Genomic DNA, 25,382 nt, shown 5'->3' with positions numbered 1-25,382 from the left:
ACTTCATAAACAACTTCTCTCATTATATATAAAGGCTTCAAAATCACACAAATAATTACTCTTTATATTAAACATATTTTATACTTCATATTTCACATTTAAATTAAAAATAGTTTTAGAAATACAACACATTATGACAGCCAAAAATGAGTTTAGTTTCAAACTATGAGGAAAATAAATCAATGTTTGTGAGTAAACCATATTTTACGGTACATGACAAAACAAACAGTTACAGACTTACCTTTACCAATGCTTTGTACGATGTACAACAGTGACAGTCACAAAATAGATATTCGTTTGACGGAAGTCTCAATTATGCTGCTATCACTGCAACCAAAATTCAATGGCACAGATATCCAGTCAATACAGACTCATATATATCTCTTCAGCCAATCATATTTCCTCCCGCAAAATGTTGTATTCAAATTTACATTTCAGTTGGTTGTCCCTCACAATATTTTCAATGTCACATAAAAGTCACCCATCACCCACTGCCATCTCCGACTGTTTCCATGGTAACACCTCATTCTGCACCTGGCTGAAGGCACAGGTCAAAAGTTCATATCTCAACGTTCTACAGCAAACTAACAACACTGTTTGTCCCTCCAGAAACACCTGCCTATCCACAGCTCTGTTACATGTCATTTTTTTCACACCCAATACTACTTTTTCTTTTACATAACATTAACATGCAACGTAGTCTTCAATCTTCACGTATTAGAATCAACCAATCATTTTTCGTTTTTCAACCACACCAAGCTTCATCCATTTTTTTATCCTGACTTTCAGCTTCTAACTGCCATTCCACTTCCAGAACCCATCGGAGACCTTATAATTGTGCACTGTGGTGGGAACGATCTAGGCACATTGACTGGGGTAGGTCTGGAAATGCTTCTAAAAGACACCTTTCGACAATTGATGACACTTTTTCCTCGAACTGCCTTGGTATATTCCAATATATGCCAAAGACAGAAATGGAATTGGTCCAATCAACATTGTGCACAAATTGAGAAAGCAAGGAGACATGTTAATAAATCTGTTTCTGCTTTCCTCAGAGATTATAGCATGGGTTCTATTTACCACAACAACTTGCGTTACCACATGCAAGACATCTATAGGACAGATGGTGTTCATTTCACGGATGAGGGAAACAGAATCTTCCTCTGCAACATCAGACTCTGCATCGGTACTTACTTATAAATGCAGAAAAAACTCAATTAACACAAGGGCTCTTTTCAGAGCCACCTTATATCAAAGCACTCAAACTTCTGATTTATCTCCATTTTCACACTCTTGTAAATAGGTGTGCGCGCCCGAGTGCGCGCACCCCGCAACTTTAAAAAAAAAAAAATATATATATATTTTCGCGTTTAAGGGCCTTACTGCACACGCTGAGAGAACCTACGCAGCAAAACAATCTCTACCTTCACCCCTTTCCATGTTCCAACGCTTTGAAATGACAATATATTTACTCGCAGTGACAAAATGGCGGTCAACACTTCCTGATCTCCTTCGAATCGAACGTTAACAGACGTCACGCAGCAACAAAAAAATTTCGCTCGCGCGCAGCCGCTTGAGTGCGCGCACCCGTGCGCGCTTATAGATATATAATTGACTTTAACTTTCATTTTCTCAGCAACTACTGAACAGATTTACACCATTCCAAAAAAAGCGTAATCTGCGAGCCGGACTCTACAGTTTTGCCAAATTTCTTATAAATCCATTCAGCCGTTCGACCTGTAGCCGTGTCTAAACGTCCTATGGAAAATAACATGGAGAAAACACGTTTTGGGACCCCCCTTTTATCTCAGCCCCCACTTCACCAATCCCCCCCAAACTTTCAGGGAAGGAGCGCAGCGGACCGAGCCATCTTCTTTGAGAAATTCGCAAAGATTCATCCACCAGGGCCAAAGTTAATCCAAATAGAATGTTGAGGATTTCCTATGGAAATTAGGTCCTAACTATAACCACCTACTGGCGACCGCCAGTAGGTAATATATATATATATATATATATATATATTCACTGAAAAAACCATAGGTTTCACACCAGTTATAGTTAGGAATTAGCATTTAACCTCAATGTTTGCTTCAAGGCTTTCCATTACTGGGTCCGTGACTACGAGCCCGTCTTGAGCCAGATGCTGGGCTACAGGAGTGACGATACTTGATACGCTCACAGCAGGGTCTACAGAGGGCGGCGCGGCTGCTGATATTCCACGTGTAGTGGCAGTAGGTAGGAATGCCTCGTACACTGAGGGCTGTCTCATGCTTGCCTGCTCAGAAGTTTTACCTTTCTTGGTGGATACCGCCTTGCTTTTCTCTTTCTTCTTCTTTTTTTCCATCGTATTGTCAGTTATATCGTTTCTGGCGGCGCTCTCTCCCTGTTCGGCAATACGCAAATGTTCCCGTTCTTCCTGTCTCTGCAGCAGCTTCTTCGCTCTAAGATTAGCCGCCGGAGCATCCGACTCGCTCCAGGCAGCTCTCTCTTTCTCCTCCCTCAGACTCTTAGCGATCTTCGGGGCCATCATTCCCCACAAGCTGGACGAAGCGTCTACAGCTCTCTGGTAACGCCGTTGACTCCAAACAGTAGCCTTAGCTATCAGCTGACTTGTGTGAGCCAATGTCCACGCCAACGCTGATCTCACCGTTAGGGAGGTTAATACTTTCCCATACAACTTGTATTCTGTTGCAATTGAAATAAAATCCTCCTTATTCTCCGGGCTATACACCATATCTTCTTTCCTCTTCAATGCGTCAGAGCACTTTTGTCCGCCAGATAGCATACACGCATCATCCTTTTCTCAAAAAAAATACCGGCCTCAGGGAGAGAGGGGAGAACACGTCCTCTCCCTACAGTCTGTCAGCGGCCATCTTGCCTCAGCATCATTTCCACTTCACCAATCCCCCCCAAACTTTCAGGGAAGGAGCGCAGCGGACCGAGCCATCTTCTTTGAGAAATTCGCAAAGATTCATCCACCAGGGCCAAAGTTAATCCAAATAGAATGTTGAGGATTTCCTATGGAAATTAGGTCCTAACTATAACCACCTACTGGCGACCGCCAGTAGGTAATATATATATATATATATATATATATATATATTCACTGAAAAAACCATAGGTTTCACACCAGTTATAGTTAGGAATTAGCATTTAAAAAACATATTAAATTCACTGAAAAAACCAAAGCTTTTACACCAGTTATAGTTAGCTGGGAATTTTACTCGCATAAAACCATTGAAATTCCCACGTTATAGTTAGTTGGACTCACTATAACTTGCGCGTGCAATGCACTGCTGATGACGTCACATATTACATCACTCATGACATGGTCAGTGACATCACTCAGTGACATCACTCTTTTCAGAACTACCTCCAATTTATAAAAAAATGCTATTAAAAAAAAAATCTGTAATTTTTTATCTCCATGGTACGCTCCCCGGTACGCTCCCCGGTGCGCGTACCGGGCGCTCCCTCCACCCTTTTATGGCCCCCACATCAAACCTAAGGGGTCAGGGGGGGTTTATCTTGCCCCTTCCTGCTCATTTCCCCCTTTGATTTTTGCCACCTCTTGTGTCTCAATCCTACCGAGACACAAGATGGCGGCCGCTGCGGACTGTTTCGAATGTTTACAGACACCCGAGAACCAATCAGCTTGCCGTGCGCAAGTCGCGTGGCGCGCCCGGAGCGCTCCCCGGTACGCGTACCGGGGCGCGGCTCTAGATATATACATTTTTTTAACCTAAATTACTCAAAATCCTCAGGAGCACATATCTTGAGACATACCAAAGGCACATCGGGCTACCAGTCCCTACAATTTTGCCAAGTTTGGAGAAAATCCATTCAGCAGTTCGAGCTAAAAGTGCGACAGACCGCCCTATGGAAATTAACATGGGGAAAACACGTTTTGGGACCCCCCTTTTATCTCGGCCCCCGCTTGACGAATGCCCCCCAAACTTTCAGGGAAGGAGCGGAGCGCCGCGAGGCAAAGTTGCTAAAGAATTCAGGCTGATTCCTCAACCGGCGCCAAAGTTATTCCAAATAGAATGTTGCGATTTCCCTATGGAAATTAATCCTAACTATAACTACCTACTGGCGACCGCCAGTAGGTAATATATATATATATATATATATATATATATATATATATATATATATATATATATATATATATACCTCAAAGTGCCCAAAGCTGTGAGAGGGCACACACAATGCTCCGCCTTCCAGCAGTACCATGCAGCTTGCTTACTAGCTTCCAACTTCAATTAATTGTTGCCGACGCGTTTCACGGCTTCTCGCCGCTTCTTCCTGGGCTGCTCCACACAAACGCTGGGACACACACTCGTATTCAATTACTCGCTTTATTTGACATGCTCGCCCTGAGGGCGTGTGCTTGAGAGCTTTCCGTTGTAATGCATGCTGGATTACATAGTTCTCCAATATGCGCAGTGGGTCCAGCGCATGTAAGTATTGAGCAATTATTGTTTTTGTTGTTTTAATCCTTGTAGTAAGGGTTGGAACGTTTCAGCAGGCTCATTTAGCATATTTGAGCATTGTACTCACGCAATCTCGAACAGTTCGAATTTGCAAGCCTCAGTCAGCAGGATTCCTTTTTGTTTTCTGCTGGTGATGGTGCCCCTCTCCACGGCAGGACTGCCGTGTTTAGTATATACCTCAAAGTGCCCAAAGCTGTGAGAGGGCACACACAATGCTCCGCCTTCCAGCAGTACCATGCAGCTTGCTTACTAGCTTCCAACTTCAATTAATTGTTGCCGACGCGTTTCACGGCTTCTCGCCGCTTCTTCCTGGGCTGCTCCACACAAACGCTGGGACACACACTCGTATTCAATTACTCGCTTTATTTGACATGCTCGCCCTGAGGGCGTGTGCTTGAGAGCTTTCCGTTGTAATGCATGCTGGATTACATAGTTCTCCAATATGCGCAGTGGGTCCAGCGCATGTAAGTATTGAGCAATTATTGTTTTTGTTGTTTTAATCCTTGTAGTAAGGGTTGGAACGTTTCAGCAGGCTCATTTAGCATATTTGAGCATTGTACTCACGCAATCTCGAACAGTTCGAATTTGCAAGCCTCAGTCAGCAGGATTCCTTTTTGTTTTCTGCTGGTGATGGTGCCCCTCTCCACGGCAGGACTGCCATGTTTAGTATATACCTCAAAGTGCCCAAAGCTGTGAGAGGGCAAACACAATGCTCCGTCTTCCAGCAGTACCATGCAGCTTGCTTACTAGCTTCCAACTTCAATTAATTGTTGCCGACGCGTTTCACGGCTTCTCGCCGCTTCTTCCTGGGCTGCTCCACACAAACGCTGGGACACACACTCGTATTCAATTACTCGCTTTATTTGACATGCTCGCCCTGAGGGCGTGTGCTTGAGAGCTTTCCGTTGTAATGCATGCTGGATTACATAGTTCTCCAATATGCGCAGTGGGTCCAGCGCATGTAAGTATTGAGCAATTATTGTTTTTGTTGTTTTAATCCTTGTAGTAAGGGTTGGAACGTTTCAGCAGGCTCATTTAGCATATTTGAGCATTGTACTCATGCAATCTCGAACAGTTCGAATTTGCAAGCCTCAGTCAGCAGGATTCCTTTTTGTTTTCTGCTGGTGATGGTGCCCCTCTCCACGGCAGGACTGCCGTGTTTAGTATATACCTCAAAGTGCCCAAAGCTGTGAGAGGGCACACACAATGCTCCGCCTTCCAGCAGTACCATGCAGCTTGCTTACTAGCTTCCAACTTCAATTAATTGTTGCCGACGCGTTTCACGGCTTCTCGCCGCTTCTTCCTGGGCTGCTCCACACAAACGCTGGGACACAAACTCGTATTCAATTACTCGCTTTATTTGACATGCTCGCCCTGAGGGCGTGTGCTTGAGAGCTTTCCGTTGTAATGCATGCTGGATTACATAGTTCTCCAATATGCGCAGTGGGTCCAGCTCATGTAAGTATTGAGCAATTATTGTTTTTGTTGTTTTAATCCTTGTAGTAAGGGTTGGAACGTTTCAGCAGGCTCATTTAGCATATTTGAGCATTGTACTCACACAATCTCGAACAGTTCGAATTTGCAAGCCTCAGTCAGCAGGATTCCTTTTTGTTTTCTCCTGGTGATGGTGCCCCTCTCCACGGCAGGACTGCCGTGTTTAGTATATACCTCAAAGTGCCCAAAGCTGTGAGAGGGCACACACAATGCTCCGCCTTCCAGCAGTACCATGCAGCTTGCTTACTAGCTTCCAACTTCAATTAATTGTTGCCGACGCGTTTCACGGCTTCTCGACGCTTCTTCCTGGGCTGCTCCCCACAAACGCTGGGACACACACTCGTATTCAATTACTCGCTTTATTTGACATGCTCGCCCTGAGGGCGTGTGCTTGAGAGCTTTACGTTGTAATGCATGCTGGATTACATAGTTCTCCAATATGCGCAGTGGGTCCAGCGCATGTAAGTATTGAGCAATTATTGTTTTTGTTGTTTTAATCCTTGTAGTAAGGGTTGGAACGTTTCAGCAGGCTCATTTAGCATATTTGAGCATTGTACTCACGCAATCTCGAACAGTTCGAATTTGCAAGCCTCAGTCAGCAGGATTCCTTTTTGTTTTCTGCTGGTGATGGTGCCCCTCTCCACGGCAGGACTGCCGTGTTTAGTATATACCTCAAAGTGCCCAAAGCTGTGAGAGGGCACACACAATGCTCCGCCTTCCAGCAGTACCATGCAGCTTGCTTACTAGCTTCCAACTTCAATTAATTGTTGCCGACGCGTTTCACGGCTTCTCGCCGCTTCTTCCTGGGCTGCTCCACACAAACGCTGGGACACACACTCGTATTCAATTACTCGCTTTATTTGACATGCTCGCCCTGAGGGCGTGTGCTTGAGAGCTTTCCGTTGTAATGCATGCTGGATTACATAGTTCTCCAATATGCGCAGTGGGTCCAGCGCATGTAAGTATTGAGCAATTATTGTTTTTGTTGTTTTAATCCTTGTAGTAAGGGTTGGAACGTTTCAGCAGGCTCATTTAGCATATTTGAGCATTGTACTCACGCAATCTCAAACAGTTCGAATTTGCAAGCCTCAGTCAGCAGGATTCCTTTTTGTTTTCTGCTGGTGATGGTGCCCCTCTCCACGGCAGGACTGCCGTGTTTAGTATATACCTCAAAGTGCCCAAAGCTGTGAGAGGGCACACACAATGCTCCGCCTTCCAGCAGTACCATGCAGCTTGCTTACTAGCTTCCAACTTCAATTAATTGTTGCCGACGCGTTTCACGGCTTCTCGCCGCTTCTTCCTGGGCTGCTCCACACAAACGCTGGGACACACACTCGTATTCAATTACTCGCTTTATTTGACATGCTCGCCCTGAGGGCGTGTGCTTGAGAGCTTTCCGTTGTAATGCATGCTGGATTACATAGTTCTCCAATATGCGCAGTGGGTCCAGCGCATGTAAGTATTGAGCAATTAATGTTTTTGTTGTTTTAATCCTTGTAGTAAGGGTTGGAACGTTTCAGCAGGCTCATTTAGCATATTTGAGCATTGTACTCACGCAATCTCGAACAGTTCGAATTTGCAAGCCTCAGTCAGCAGGATTCCTTTTTGTTTTCTGCTGGTGATGGTGCCCCTCTCCACGGCAGGACTGCCGTGTTTAGTATATACCTCAAAGTACCCAAAGCTGTGAGAGGGCACACACAATGCTCCGCCTTCCAGCAGTACCATGCAGCTTGCTTACTAGCTTCCAACTTCAATTAATTGTTGCCGACGCGTTTCACGGCTTCTCGCCGCTTCTTCCTGGGCTGCTCCACACAAACGCTGGGACACACACTCGTATTCAATTACTCGCTTTATTTGACATGCTCGCCCTGAGGGCGTGTGCTTGAGAGCTTTCCGTTGTAATGCATGCTGGATTACATAGTTCTCCAATATGCGCAGTGGGTCCAGCGCATGTAAGTATTGAGCAATTATTGTTTTTGTTGTTTTAATCCTTGTAGTAAGGGTTGGAACGTTTCAGCAGGCTCATTTAGCATATTTGAGCATTGTACTCACGCAATCTCGAACAGTTCGAATTTGCAAGCCTCAGTCAGCAGGATTCCTTTTTGTTTTCTGCTGGTGATGGTGCCCCTCTCCACGGCAGGACTGCCGTGTATAGTATATACCTCAAAGTGCCCAAAGCTGTGAGAGGGCACACACAATGCTCCGCCTTCCAGCAGTACCATGCAGCTTGCTTACTAGCTTCCAACTTCAATTAATTGTTGCCGACGCGTTTCACGGCTTCTCGCCGCTTCTTCCTGGGCTGCTCCACACAAACGCTGGGACACACACTCGTATTCAATTACTCGCTTTATTTGACATGCTCACCCTGAGGGCGTGTGCTTGAGAGCTTTCCGTTGTAATGCATGCTGGATTACATAGTTCTCCAATATGCGCAGTGGGTCCAGCGCATTCGAACTGTTCGAGATTGCGTGAGTACAATGCTCAAATATGCTAAATGAGCCTGCTGAAACGTTCCAACCCTTACTACAAGGATTAAAACAACAAAAAAAATAATTGCTCAATACTTACATGCGCTGGACCCACTGCGCATATTGGAGAACTATGTAATCCAGCATGCATTACAACGGAAAGCTCTCAAGCACACGCCCTCAGGGCGAGCATGTCAAATAAAGCGAGTAATTGAATACGAGTGTGTGTCCCAGCGTTTGTGTGGAGCAGCCCAGGAAGAAGCGGCGAGAAGCCGTGAAACGCGTCGGCAACAATTAATTGAAGTTGGAAGCTAGTAAGCCAGCTGCATGGTACTGCTGGAAGGCGGAGCATTGTGTGTGCCCTCTCACAGCTTTGGGCACTTTGAGGTATATACTAAACACGGCAGTCCTGCCGTGGAGAGGGGCACCATCACCAGCAGAAAACAAAAAGGAATCCTGCTGACTGAGGCTTGCAAATTCGAACTGTTCGAGATTGCGTGAGTACAATGCTCAAATATGCTAAATGAGCCTGCTGAAACGTTCCAACCCTTACTACAAGGATTAAAACAACAAAAACAATAATTGCTCAATACTTACATGCGCTGGACCCACTGCGCATATTGGAGAACTATGTAATCCAGCATGCATTACAACGGAAAGCTCTCAAGCACACGCCCTCAGGGCGAGCATGTCAAATAAAGCGAGTAATTGAATACAAGTGTGTGTCCCAGCGTTTGTGTGGAGCAGCCCAGGAAGAAGCGGCGAGAAGCCGTGAAACGCGTCGGCAACAATTAATTGAAGTTGGAAGCTAGTAAGCAAGCTGCATGGTACTGCTGGAAGGCGGAGCATTGTGTGTGCCCTCTCACAGCTTTGGGCACTTTGAGGTATATATATATATATATATATATATATATATATATATATATATATATATATATATATATATATATATATATATATGAAATGTGATATATATATATATATATATATATATATATATTCACTGAAAAAACCATAGGTTATAGACCATATATAGTTAGGGATTAGCATTTACAAAACCTTATTTTACTCACACAAAACCATTGAAATTCCATATATAGTTAGTTGTACTAACTATATATCGCGCACCCGCAATCCACTGCTGATCATGTCACATATTACATCATTCATGACATGGTCAGTGACATCACTGATGACATCACTGATGACATCTCAAATGACATCACTGATGACATCACTGATGACATCTCAAATGACATCACTGATGACATCATGACACACCAATACCAGTTACTACATACGCACTCACTGATTCCTACGTCTACACACACATTCACTCATTCACCCATACAATCACTCATACATACAGTCACTCATTATTACAACACTATCATATGCACTCATACACCTATGCAGACACTCACACACTGCCACTCATCCATGGAGTTACTCACACACCTAGTCAGTCCTGTAAAGAATCAATCACACTTCCATTTCCTCATCTATACAGTTGAACACAGAACACCATACTTCAGTGACATCACTGATGACATCACTGATGACATCTCAAATGACATCACTGATGACATCTCAAATGACATCACTGATGACATCATGACACACCAATACCAGTTACTACATACGCACTCACTGATTCCTACGTCTACACACACATTCACTCATTCACCCATACAATCACTCATACATACAGTCACTCATTATTACAACACTATCATATGCACTCATACACCTAGTCAGTCCTGTGAAGAATCAATCACACTTCGATTTCCTCATCTATACAGTTAAACACAGAACACCAAACTTTTTCACACATATACTAACACATACTTACTCTCTTATACAATCACTGATACAAGTACACATTGATATGCACAGAGTCACACACCTCCCAGCCAGCCACACACACACTCAGTCTTCCATACATCCACTCTTTCTTCAATATGTAAAACATATTTAAACTTTACAAAAACACACAGACACTAGATGATGTCATCAGTGATGTCATTTGAGATGTCATCAGTGATGTCATCAGTGATGTCATTTGAGATGTCATCAGTGATGTCATCAGTGATGTCACTGACCATGTCATGAATGATGTAATATGTGACATGATCAGCAGTGGATTGCGGGTGCGCGATATATAGTTAGTACAACTAACTATATATGGAATTTCAATGGTTTTGTGTGAGTAAAATAAGGTTTTGTAAATGCTAATCCCTAACTATATATGGTCTATAACCTATGGTTTTTTCAGTGAATTTTCAAGGTTTTGTAAATGCTAATTCCTAACTATATATGGTCTATAACCTATGGTTTTTTCAGTGAATTTCATTGGTTTTTTAACAGCTAATATCAAAACCTTTACAATGTATTCTTCTTTAAATAGAAAAATATTTTTTACATGTTTTTAATACAATTTTTTTTTATTATTTTTTTTGTTTCGCTCCCGGTACGCGAACCGGTTAGCTTCCCGTTAGCTCAATTCGGAGGCGCGACCCGGTCCGCGAACCGGTAAACGTTCCGTTTGCGCACCTCTCGCGTTAGAAAACAACATCGTGACGCGTCGCGTCAGCATGACGTTTCGCGTTCTCGCGTAATACGTCATATTACGCGCTACGTTAGCGTACCCGGAAGCGCACCGGTACGCGAACCGGAAGCGATCCGCGGCGCGGCGCCGACCGCGTAACATAAACACAGCAGGTCATGTGACTCGGTAATAACACTTTTCATTGGTTCATTTCACTTTTGGTTTCCTAATGATGTAATACTAGGTCATGTGATCTAAAATGAACACTTTTCATTGGTTTACAACTTTTGCTTTTCCCAAATGATGAAAACCCCTCCTTCTTTCCTCACTCTGACTTTCATCTTGGTGAGAGAAAGACCCTTTATTTACACTTTGACATGGCTTCATTAGTAGCTTCAGCTGGTTCTAACCCACCACCTCCACCAAATCCAAGAAAGAGAGGACCACCTGGTGAAGTAATTTTGCAAGAAGAGGAAGAACAGGAAGAGGAGGAAGAGGAGGAAGAGCCAAGGTTTTTGCCAGAGGAGCCCAGGAGGTACAATCGAAAGGAGAATTACATTTGGCAATTCTATAGAATTCCTGAGGGGCAAAAAAAAGTGAATGCACGCTACGTGTTTTGCCGTATATGCGGTGATAGATTGTCAAGGGGAACTGAAAAAAAATACAGTTACGGCAATCACACTATGCATCGGCATATGAGTAGGTGGCACCCAAATAATTATAGTGCTGCCCAGCTACGTGATGAGCAACAAAATCCCCTCCCAATGGCAAGAAGATCGGTTGTTCCAGAGGTGTCGGGACCAGAGGCGAGGGAGATGATCCCAAACATCCAAATGTTGTTTGGGCACGTGAAGCAAGTGTGCGTGCACTGCGGCGATTTCATCTGCTACAGGGAAAGTAGCATCATTTTGATTATGAGAGCTATTCAGAATCATGTTAATGTTTGTCCGAGATGCCCCAAAAAATAAATTCTTTTTTTTTTGTTGCTCCTGTTGAGCCCTTTACAATGGATCGTTTTTGTTTCCCCCCCCAAAAAAAACCCCAAAAAAATATAAAAACGTTCAGAAAATACAAAAAAAGTAAAAAAATGTTCAAAAAATACTAAAAAAAATATAAAACAACAAAAACATTAAAAAAAAAGTTCTTTTCAGAACTACCTCCCCGTTATAAAAAAATTGGTAGAATATTTGGAACTCTGCCAACCTCTATTTCTCTTAGTTCGCTCCCCGGAGCGCTACCCGGTACGCGTACCGGAAGCTAACCCAAAAAAATATTTTTTAAAAAAAAGAACAGTAACTATAAGGGAAGGAAACAGACAGTTATGTGAAAAGAAAGACAGCTCTAGGGAGTAAACAAGAGATACTGTTACCTACAATCCACTGCTGATGATGTCACATATTACATCATTCATGACATGGTCAGTAACATCATCAGCAGTGGATTGCGGGTAACAGTATCCTTAGTTTACTCCCTATAGCTGTCTTTCTTTTAACATAACTGTCTGTTTCCTTCCCTTATAGTTACTGTTCTTTTTTTTAAAAAAAAAATTTGATCAGTCAGAAACAGTGACATTAATAGAAACAGAGAGAGTGAACAAGAGTGAAGAACTATGGTCCTCCTCAGCCACCCTCAGAAAACCAAGGGGGTCAAGATACATCTACCGTGCCCCCTTCTACCCATTCTGAACATTATTTGCCCTCCATCTTGTATCTTGATTCGACCGAAACACAAAATGGTGGACTCCCGTAACGCTGCTGGTTTGCGAACCGGGCCACTTCCCGGGAAGCGGTCCAAAAAAAAAGGTGGGAAAGTAATTCACAGACACTAAGAGTAATAGAGACGGAGTGAGTGAACAAGACTGAGGAACTATGAGAACAGAGGGACTGAGAAAAAGAGTGAAAGGAGTTGAGTAAGTAGGTAATAGAGAAAGGAATGAGGAAAGTAGCAAAGGCAGGAAACTGAGGGTTAAAGAAGTGAAGCAGTGGATCTAATAGTAGGTGAATGTGATAGAAATGTAACGAAAAGAGTACAACTATTTACCTTATAATTGCCGTTAAATTAATCACTTTTTATTTTTATACTTTCAATCTGTGAAAGAGAGAACCAACATTTGAAAAATATTAAAACATGTATTTAAAAATTACAAAAGACAAGGGAAAAGATTGAAGGACAAATAGTTTTTCAACAACTTTGACACTGACAGAAGCTTCTGCTTCTCCAGGTCCCCTACACAGTCCTAAAGATATACATTTTAAACTAACAGTATCTTGATGCAGATGAAGTGAGGCCTATCTTAAAACATGGTGCATCTTTTGCATTGCTCTTGTTTCAGAAAAGTGTCGCTTCAGGATGCCAATAACATGTCTCCTATCCAGAGATTTGTTTGAGGTGAGGCCTACTCAGAGTTCAAGATGAGATTTACACTTGTTGAAGTGTACAGAGGAGATAATATCTGTGAAAGTCTACCAATGAAGTGAGTCATGTCCACTGCACTCTTCAACAAAGTAGAAACCTCCTATGTTTCCCTGGACAGACCTAAACTTGATCTGCACAATGTGATTCATAATGATAGGAAATACAGGTGATGTAATTGAAATATGTGCAATTTATTTTGCTCATTTCACAATCACATCACTTGTGTTTCCTTTGCTTAGGTATCTCATTGTGCAGATGTAGTCCAGCATATGAAAGAATACGTAGAAGTGCAGCACTGCATGCAACAACTTTGACACTTACAGAAGCCTCACCTTCTCCATGCCTCCTACACAGTTCTACATATACATCATAAATGCAAACAGTACAGAATTAATTATACATGTTAAATGGTTTATTTTTGCTGTTCTCAGAATGTATCAAAATTCACTAAAAACAGTGACTTGAAGGTATTCATCATGTAACAGCGGGGAAAAAAAAACACAATCAAAATGATTGTGTTTAAAAAACCCATACAACATCAGAAATCAAAATTCAGAACTCCTTAAAGTTAACTTACTTTCCATGACGTCCAAGGATGTCCTATGAACAGCTTACACTCTTTTGTGCTGTTATTACTTTCAGCCCGCCACTTTCTGAAAGAAAACCTCCATCGTTTTTAAAAACACGTTACATGCAAGAAATGACTTCTTGCTCTCTACCACTATTTTCCACAAGGCCAAATCTAGTCAGAGCCATTTATAACTCTTGGATTTCTTGTAAGCCAATCCCATCATTTGGCATTTCCGCAACTTTCAGAATTAAAATGTTGAACATCATTTTCACAATCCTGGAATAGTAATATCTTCCCCTTCTTGCTCAGTCATGTTCTACATTTCCTATGACACTGATACTGCTTAATATGAAGCAGACTTACACTACCTCTATGACTACTACAATTATTTAATTCTCTACATCACTTTTCATCACAAAGCAATGTAAAACAGTAGACAGCATTGCAGACTTACATTCCCTCTACTCCATGTTTTGATTGGCTGCTTCAATTAGCTTATAAAAAGAAACAGTTTTTCTGAACTCATTCAAAGTGCACATATATCTCCATGATGTCCAGTCCTATGATTAGAAGTTATGTCTCTGAACTACACTTATCCTCAAGGCCAAATTGTGTAGGAGCCATTAGAACTTCTTGAAATTCCACAGAGCACATCCCGAGATTATTTCCCTAAAATTTTGGTTTTAAAAACACCAGGTAAGAGTTTTTCAGGTCATACGGCAATTTTTTTTTAAAAATTAAAACAGAATCATTGCAGAATGACCAGCCATTTCTAGACTTTAAATAAGCTGTGTAATGTCCTGATGTTATTGAAGGGCCGTCATGATATATAATTGCTGTAGTTACAAAAGTCCTTCCTGATATTGACAACTGCGAAGCTAGAAATTTTTTTATTAAAATTGTCAATTTTGTTCCATCAGCCCTACATCGTTGGAACATTAAAATGACGTACTGGCCATATGTTCGTATAAATAATGTGGACATCATTTCAGATTTACATTGGCTACACTCCATGTTGTGATTAGCAGCTTTTACTAGCTTATTAAAGGAGACTGATTTACTGTCTGGCAAAGTTAAATATATAAATCTTTCTGAGTCTACACTAGTAGTACTTGATACCATACAGTTCTCGCAGTCATGCTGCCATTGATAAGAAAGCCCAAACAGCTGATCTACATCTACACCTTCAGCATGTAATACATCAAGCATATACATTAAAAACTCCTGACAATCTTGCTGAATATTTTGAGAGAATTGTGTTTGGCCTGAACATCTGTCTAACAGATTTCGAATTTCAGACACACTTTCTATGTTTCTTCTATCAGTGGTACATTTCTCTAACACAGAATTTAACAAACTGCAAAATCTTTGATCAGAATTGACCACAATCTCTTCTTTTACATTTTTTAGAGAAAACAAAACATTAATTATTACATTAGCATAGCAGTTGACACCAGAACTGTTTTCAAACTGAAAACCAACAACATCTTCAACAGAATCCTTTTTGTTTCTGCTTGTAATTTTAGGTTCATTGACTTTTTGTCTTTTTGCTACAACCTCCCCAGTATTGTTCTAATTTCTTCGTTTCCGGCCTACCACACGTTTCTCAAACAAAGGAAACTGAGGCAAATGTGGCGCATACTCTCTTCTTAACCTATTGTATTCCTTAACACAATCTAGATCCGCACAAATGTTTGTGACATCACACTCAATCAAGTACAATCCCGATAAAGTTCTAACTCGTGACAATGCCACATATGCCATACCCTCCTTGAACACAGAACTGCCAATATTCACCAATGCACTGTCTACACTTAAACCTTGCGATTTATGGATTGTCACCGCATATGCCAAGCAAACAGGAAACTGCTTACGGCGAACATATAAGTCTTTTACAAGCAAAAATCTAGCAGAACAACGAGCAATTAGCTGTACTTCCTCAATGCCATCAAATTTAATTTTTAAAAATTCAATTCCATCTCTATTTCTGTATTTTACAAAATCAACAACATTACCCATTGATCCATTTACCAGACCTCTTTCAACATGTAAATTCCTTCTTAAAATTATACGGCAGTTCAAGCACACATTCAGAGTCTTTTCAAAACCTGCAGTTTTAGATATACTCTTCTCTAATGAATCCAATTTTGTTTTCAGATTCTCAGACAAAATAATTGTTGATCCCATATGCTCTACTCTATCAATAGCTTCCAGTTTCACAATCTCTTGCTTTTCTAAATGCAACATTTTGTTGTTAAATTTGGCACATTCTGCAAGAGTTGGCATCAAACATATTCCAGATTTCTTCTCAGTAATTTTCTGAAAAATATTCTCAGGCACAACATCTTGTTCTGGATATAAATTTGACAGTAATCGTGCATGTAAAGCTTCTTTCCCATGCTCGGTCACTTTTCCAATTCTAACATCTTGTAGAATAGTCTTGTAAACTTCATCCTTCGCCTGACGCATATTTTCATGCAGTTCAGCATAATTGAAGTTTAACCATATATTGACGTTGCCAATGCTGCCTAGGCACTTCCTGGTATCTTCATGCGTGAGCATTTTGAACACAGGTTGCCCTTTCACTGGTGTCAGCTGCAGAAGATCTCCGAAAACAATGATGTGTTTGCCACCAAATAACACATCATACTCTGTTTTGAGAACTTCTTGCATCCTCAAATGCACAAAGGCAAGCATGACATTGGAAACCATGCTTACTTCGTCAATGATAAGAAGTTTCATTTTCCTCAAGATTCTTGAAACTTCAAAACAAGCATCTCCAGATAGCTTGTGATATTCTAATTTGTTGTCATGCTCCACTGGCAGCATCAGTAAACGATGTAAAGTAATCCCTTTAATATTATGTGCTGCCAGTCCAGTTGGAGCGGTGACAACACAAGACAGCGATGACTCTGTCTTTTCCTGCAAATAGCATGAAATTGCTTTAATGAGGAAACTCTTTCCAGTTCCCGCTTCTCCACTCACGTACAGTCGGACAGGCTTCAACGACGTACATGAGCACTCTTTCTTATCATGACTTAATCCATGATCAATTTGCATGGTAACTTCGTCATATATTTTCCTCTGCTCAACGTTGAGTTGCCTTTCCAACTCTTCTAAGTTAACCGCATCCTCTTGAGCATGTGCCATGACTCTTTCCACTTCATTCATAGCAGTGGCAGCTTCATTTTCGATAACTGGTCCTCCTAGTGGATCCTGACTCAATGAAGCAGAACTCTGACTGTCCTGAGAACTGTCTCTGGCAATCTCGGCTGCAATTGTTGCTTCCTGCTCAATTTCCGCATTCAACATTTCTACATATTTGGGAAAAGCAGGACATTCTATGGTCTCCTTGGCGGCATTGAAAGAGTCTTCGTAACAGAGAAAATCTCCAAGCAGTTCCTCTTCTGCACGCCAAGGCTTGAAAAGTTGCAAAAGTGCTAAATAGAAAAACTCCTTTTTTTCAGGAGATTCGCCACTCAATTTTCGATGGTTTACCAAGTGGCATTTTCTTTGCTTGACCAGACATCCCTCACTTCCTATTACAGCATACACTCCTTTCTCAGTATCTTCTTTGATGTTCCTCTTGAATATGTAATTTTGCAGAACCTCATACAGACAAACATTCTCGAGGTGACTGCTTCGATTTGGATAATATGTATCCAACATGTTTGTCTTCAAAATGTCGGTACTGTTTGGCTCCTTTTCCGCCAAATACTCAATTTCCCGCACAGGTTTGAGAACTCGATTATGCGTTGCAGCAAGACCAAGACTCGCCCAAACGATACTCCTGGACTTGGCATAGAGACTTGCTGAAGACAACCGGTCAGAACATTCGTACGCTCCGATTTCTCGATGCGACAACATCTTCAGACTGAAACTGTACAACTTCTTGCTGAGGCTCTTTTCATGGGAAATGTCCTCCCACATATCCTTCAATTCTGTCTTCTCTTTTTTGGTGATGTAAGACGTCACATACCGAGCCACAGCCATACAGTTATCAGCCACAAACTGTATATCCATGTTAGCATTCCACATGGACAAAATCACCGGGTTGTAGTCGTTGATGTACTTGGACTCTTCGTTCCTCTTCAAATTGTAAGTGTTTTTACGTGATTTCTTCATGACATTGTGTCGCAACGAAGACATCAAACTGTTTACTCTTCCTTTAGAAATCACCGGTCGTGGAAAGCCGAAACGACATTTAGTGTAGAACTTGTCTTTGTTTCGGAATTTACGACGGCAGTACTTTCCACATCGATGGCTTTGGAAACGCAGAACTTTTTCTCTTAGGCTTTTCTTCTCCTTTGCGTTTGGAACAGCACACGTAGAATACTGTTGGATGAAACTCATCACTGAGTCTTCTGGATCCGTTCCAAATTTAGGTGCATCCTTGATCCACAGCAACATATGTATATGAGGAGCACCTCTTGCTTGGTACTCCTTTCTCCAGAAGAAATCCAACACCTCTCCAAGAGGTGGATTCTTCTTATTCATGATGAAAGACATCATAGCTTCAAATCTATGATTAAAGTACCTACATACATTGACTGGATCCAAAGAGCACAGTTCTCCGGGTGTCTTGAATTCGATGTTATCTACGTTAGCATTTGCCTCTCGTAGAAATTCAAGTAGGTCTTCCCAGCCATACTCGGCACAGCTCAGAGTGAGGAACCATGTGGGAGTACCTAAGTTCCTCAGCATACATTTTAAATCACCATGACGACGGTACCAGTACTCATTAGTACCACGCTGACCCGCCATGAGATTAATCAGGTGAGAATCCAAAATACTATCTTGGACATTGACTTTATCCATAAAGTCACTTGCCGAGATGTTTTGCATGTGTATACCACTTTTCAAGATGTGGTTCACTGCATATGACAGTCCAGACAGATCGCTTTCAAACAGGAGATGAAACAAATAAGGAATGCATTGTCGAAACCTAGCATCTCCTGCATACAATCGCAAAGTCCGGTATTCAGAAGCAGGAATTTGATGAGGTCGCTCATCATATCTTCCTCCCTGACCTGTTGGAAAAAGCTGTGGGAAACACCGAGCTTCCAAACTTTCCTCCCAAACACTAATGGGACTCCCTTTGGCTTGTTTCATTTGAAACAACTCAATAGCATTCCCCATGACTTCCTTGGAATGCAAAGGATGAACACTATAATGTTCATATATTTCTTCACTAGTAGAGGGTTCTACTTTCTCATTTTGACCAGCACACAAATCGCTATCCTCTTCCTCACTTACTTCCTCTTCTGCAACATATACATTCTTATAGTATTTATTATTTTTTTTCAAATACAATGTTGCCTTTTTGACTTTCCTAACATCTACTAAATCTTGCCATATTTTCTTATTCTTTGTCGGAACCCCATTAACTAAGATAACCAGAGGTTCCTCTTCCACTTTTTCTACTCCAATTGTGTTAATGTTTTTCTTGAAATCTAGAGGCAAATAAACAACTCTTCCCTTTAATCCTCTCTGTAAATCTGATGGAGGCAATTTCCCTGTCTTTGGCTCCATTCTTACAATAGCCTGAAAGGGATGGATACTTTGAATCAAAATAGATTCATAAGTATTTAAGTCCTTCAATTCAGAAGGAATCTCAACCAATTCCAGATTATTATGAACTGCTCTAGCAGGCATCTGATTTGTTTTAATTTGTTACAACAATAAGTACACACACGTTGATCCAATCCCAAATCAAAACAATTTTCTACCATCAAGTATGTTGCAAAATCCTTCCATTCACTATTATTTTCCCTTTCACTTTTTGCATATAAATCCACTAACTTAGTCTGATTCTTATAATAAGTGCGTCGACAACACACACAAGTGAAATTAGGCCTCTCACTTGATTTCACCTCAAACGTCGCAATTTCCCTCTGGAAATTATCTGTACTGGAAACCTGTACACTATCTTCCACATGACCCTCTACTTCTTGCTCAATTTCAACATTCTCCTCTTTACTTCCAAAGTAACAAAACTCAATTTCTTCACATATATTCTTCACATCTATTTCAGAACCATGCAAAAGAGCAGCGCATAATTGTTTCAGCATAATTGCTGGACTCTTAGCATAATACAACATTCTAACTAATTTCCTCACTTTATTATGATGCACTGCTAGCATCCTGAAATGATGAAAAACACTCTGGCATACTCTCCTGGAAAGACAAGCCAGTGAATGACCATGCAAACCTGTCACTTCTCTTACTCTGCAAGGATCTAATTCTTGCAACAACATCATTTTCTGCTTCAAACTTTTTTTGTTAAATGACCGTACAAAATCACAAAGCAAATTGATGGAATCCTGTCGCACACTGCAAATACTACTACACTTCCAGGTGTACACAGGACCCTTAGCACGTCTTCCTAAAACCTCATTACCTAACACCTCTTCTGCCTCTGTTGTCACAAGTTTTTCTTTTTCAACTGGACAACCATCTTTCACTTCATAAGCACGACCACTGGTGTCAACTGCATGCACCAAATCATTATCCTGGAAATAACTCTCCTCATTAAAAATACCTCACAGCTTGAACTATGCATCCATTCTCCAGAAAAAACTTCACAAAAATTACTACGATTAACTATTCTCTTCCATCTACTATTTCTTTTGAAATCAAAAATTGCCTTGTTTAGCTTCCTAATTCTATTGATTATCAAAATAAATAACTTACGTTTAATTTCAAATGCCTGATCAATAACTTTCTCAACTTTTTTTTTTCTCTTATAAAAAACTAGTTTCTGTTGACCTTTCTTAATATTTTTTAACAAATTGCCAATTATCCTGTTGCGGAACATTCGTTTACGAATCTCCCTAAACTGTTGTTTCCTTCTACTATCATGCACAGATTTATCTCTTGCTCTAGCAGTAACATTTTTCATTGTCCTTTTCTTTCCATTTGATTTCCTTCTCGTTTTATGGACTGAAACATTTTCTGTAGTAATATTTTTTTTAATACAAATATTTCTTATGAAATATTTAGAGCTCTTACCCGGTGCTTTCTTCGTGGCTTGAGAAATCTTTTTGTTAGAGGACTGCTGCGTTTTTTTTTTCACCTGCTGTCTTTGACGTTTTGCAGCCTTTATCTGTCTTTGTATTGTAGGCATGGTGAAATCTTGAAATGATCTGCAGTTGAATCTGTGGAAAAATATAATAAAAAATGTTATTAAACATTATTTCCAAACAGTAAATCAGTAACAGTGATCAAAAACTTAACACACTACTTGACATTTTAATTTGAAGATTTTTTAGTCATTGGCAATTTTACAATACAGAAATACCAGAAAAGAAATGACATTTATATTTATGTTACCTATGCTATTTTATATGTGAATCTGATCTAATTTTATGAGCATATTTTAATATTTTATTGAAGACACTACACATAACCTGTTTTTGAAGGTGTCTTTATTTTTAAATTAAACGGTTTACCTTTTTACTTTTTATTAATTATAAATTTTAAAAATAAATGTTTATATTTCCAAAGGCTCAAGCAGGTCAGCTTCCCATCCTATATCATATAATTCGGACAAATCTGCATCCTCATCACGCTCTTCTTCATCCTCAGGATTTAAATCATCCAAAGGATCAACATCCACTGATGTTTCAATTACAAGTTCAATGATGAGGTCAAAATCAACTGATTGCAGATTGTCGCTCATGTTGAGGTTGTCTTTATCTTTAAAGAAAGATAACAACAATCAGATGTTGCAGAGTAAGAGACAAATCTCAGAGATTATAATAGTAAAATTGTTTAACAAGATTAACATTTAGCAGCTATTATTTAGCCATGTCCAGCAATGCTGAGCAGGTGAAGCCTATGTCTAATTTTTCACTGAACAGGACTCATCTCTTCTTAACCTTGGATAAGCCTCACCGACTCTGTGTCCCCTGCACATACTTAAATGTAAAGGGGCAGATTTAAATTAAATGGCACATCCCCAGGCATGCACCAGTTAACGTGCACCACTGCTCTGCCACCCATGGTGTGCCGCATTTACAATCAGATAGGAGAAAGCTGCGTCAAAACCCTGCGCCTGCTTGAAGGTGGCATAGGTCTTGACGCAGCATTGTGGAGATGGGGCACCCCTGAGCCTTGCTGGAGCTGCATCGCACTTGCGATACAACTCCAGCAATGCGCCACCTTTACGGCACAGATGCGTCACGCATCTGTGCCGTTTTTGCCCCATGCTGCGCCGCATTGTAAATGCAGCACACCATGGGTGGCGGAACAGCGGCGCAGGATGACTGTCACATCCCTGGTGATGCGCCAGTCATCATAAATCTATCCCTAAGCTTCTTATCTTGTTACAGATGAACTGCCATATGTATCATCAAAATATTTTACATTTTCTAAATAGCGAATTTTAAGGAATAAATAGCGATTCTTTACCATTCCTAATTTATGATGAGCAAATTTTTAATTGCAAGTTACCCATTCATTTCCATGGGCTAGGAGGCTCATAGGAATGAAGGTTGCAATTTGTGATTAGCAATTAGCTCATCACAAAATAGGATTTTTTTCAAGCGTGCAGGGGTATCTCAAGAACACCCTGCTGCACCCCTGAAAAAGAAATTTGGGAGCATATGGCACACCTACATGCCCTAAGGGCATGTATGGGCGTCATATGGGACCTTTTGTTTTTTAGAAAAAAATGCTTTTTGAAAAGAATTCGCAAATTACCACAAACTAGAAGTTGGTGGTAGTTTCCAAATCCTTAATATCATTTTTTACATATTTTTTGTTTGATACATTGCATTTAAGGCGGCCAGTAGGTAATATATATATATATATATATATTACCTACTGGCGGTCGCCAGTAGGTATATATAGTTAGGATTTTTTCCCTATGGGATTTTTGAAAATTCTATGTCTAATAACTTTGGCGTTTGTGGACGGAATTGGCTGAAATTTTCAGGAAAATGGCACATTTTGTTTCTGAGCAGCCCCTGAAAATTAGGGGGGGGTTCGTCCAGGGGGGGTCGAGAAAAAAGGGGGGTCCCAAAACGTGTTTTTAACATTGAGTTTTCCATAGGGCGGTTGGCCTCACTTTTAGCCCGAACGGCTTAATGGATTTGCACGAAACTTGGCAAAATTGTAGGGACTGGTAGCCCGATGTGCCTTTTGTAGGTCTCAATATATGTGCTACAGTGGATTTTGAGAAATGAACGTTTAAAAAAAGATATATATCTGTAACAGCGGACCGGGCAGCGCTCCAGTTCGCGTACTTTTCGCGCAACGGAGCTTTGTGAAGCGAAGCTGATTGGTTCTCCGGCGTCTGTAAACATTCCAAACAGTCCGTAGCAGCCGCCATCTTGTCTCTCGGTAGGATCGAGAGACAAGAGGAGGCCAAAGCGAAGGGGTCAAATGACCATAAGGGGGCATAGTAGATCCTTCCTGACCTCTTAGGTTTGATGTACCATTTTGCCAAGTTTGGTTAAATGTAGACGTATGTAAATGTCCTATGGAAAATTGCATGGGGAAAACACATTTGAAAGTGTTGAAATTTAGAACCAATTAAAATGTTACTTTGGTTTTGTATTTGTGTGTGATGAAAGTTAATTGGTTATGTATATATCTCAAATGAGAGGAAACCACAGCCATTTTGTGATACTACTGTCTGAGGTACATTTGTGAGGAATTTTTGGTTGTGAATTTCTGGTGTTTGATTTACACAGTACTAACACTTCTCCTACTTTTAAAAAGGTGAGTTGTTAATTTGTAAGGGGAACTATGTTGTACACTTGAAGATAATTTGAAAAATGTTTTCTGTTATTTATTTGCAGTCCTTCTGTTATACTAAATACTTGATAAAGTTAGTTTTATATTATGTATTACTAAAAACGATAAATGAAAGTGATTATTTTTTTCTGCAATTTACAGCAAGCAATTTCAAAATAAAATGGCTCACAATGAAGAGACCGTGGCAATTTCTTTTGCATTGTCCACTACATTGATTGAAATTGAGAGCACCAATAATGAAATATTGTCACAAGGAGGAGATGACTTGTATGATTTCATTAGATTGATTGAAATTGACAGCACCAATAATGAAATATTGTCACAAGGAGGAGATGACTTGAATGATTCCACTACATTGATTGAAATTGAGAGCACCAATAATGAAATATTGTCACGAGGAGATGACTTGAATGATTCCACTACATTGATTGAAATTGACAGCACCAATAATGAAATATTGTCACAAGGAGGAGATGACTTGAATGATTCCACTACATTGATTGAAATTGACAGCACCAATAATGAAATATTGTCACAAGGAGGAGATGACTTGAATGATTTTTTTGATCAATCTGTTGATGGCGAATTTATCGAATGTTTGGAGACCATAGAGTTACAAGAATCATCATTGCAGACTTTTAATGAGGAGATTCCAGATGAGATGATTGAAGAGGAAATTGCTGATGAGGACATGTTACTAGTTCTTTCAAATTTAGAAAATTCTGAAGAATAAATTTATATTTAGAAATCAAAAATTGTTTGAGACATTATTCATTTTTATTTTTAATTTATGAGGTTGTAGCGAAGTGATTGTAGTATAAAATGAGACTTATAGTATAGAGTGCAACATTTTTATGTTACATGGTAAGTTTACTCATATTTACTTCCCTTCTCCCACTCTTCTTCATCTCCGGCCTCCTTTCTCTCACTGTGTGTCTCTGATGCATCTTATCGCTGCTATTTTGTGTAATTACAGAAGAGAGTAAAATAAAATAGTTCGGAATGTGAAAAGGTTGCAAAGTAGAGTACCCCTCACCCCCTAGGCCTTCTCAGGCGGTCCCAAAAGGATCAGTTTCTTCTTTCCTGAGAGATTATGGTATGAGTTCCATATACCACAATAATTTGCATTACAACATGCAAGATATATATCTCCTATTACCAACTTTTGGAGATATTCGCGCTAAGCGCGAATATCTCCAAAAAGTAACACCTGCCCTGAGCAGTTCTTAGCCATGTTATCCAATGGGAGGTGGATAACATGGCTAAGAGCATTAGCTCGGTAATGCATGAATATCGCTGGCTTTTTAGCGATATTCATGCATTGCGGCCGTTTTTTATCGCATTTGCGATAAACCTTGATAATAGCAAGGTTTATCTTCGATAATTTCTGACGATGCTTAGCGGTAAAAAATTCGTTGGTAAGCATCGTTAGCGATAAATATCGCTTAACTTTGGTAATATGCACCAACGTCTGTTAACGTTCGATTCGAAGGAAATGAGGAAGTGTTGAAAAACATTGTTTGCGCCATCTTGCCTTTTTTGAAATGCCACACTTTTGTCGTGCACGGCAGCCATTTTAGATGCCTTGACCAGACCCACTCTCTGCACGCTGTTGATTCGTAGCATGG

Source organism: Lissotriton helveticus, chromosome 6, assembly GCF_964261635.1.
Source record: "Lissotriton helveticus chromosome 6, aLisHel1.1, whole genome shotgun sequence".
Classification (NCBI taxonomy): Eukaryota; Metazoa; Chordata; class Amphibia; order Caudata; family Salamandridae; genus Lissotriton; species Lissotriton helveticus.
Note: the sequence above shows the minus strand (reverse complement) of the source record.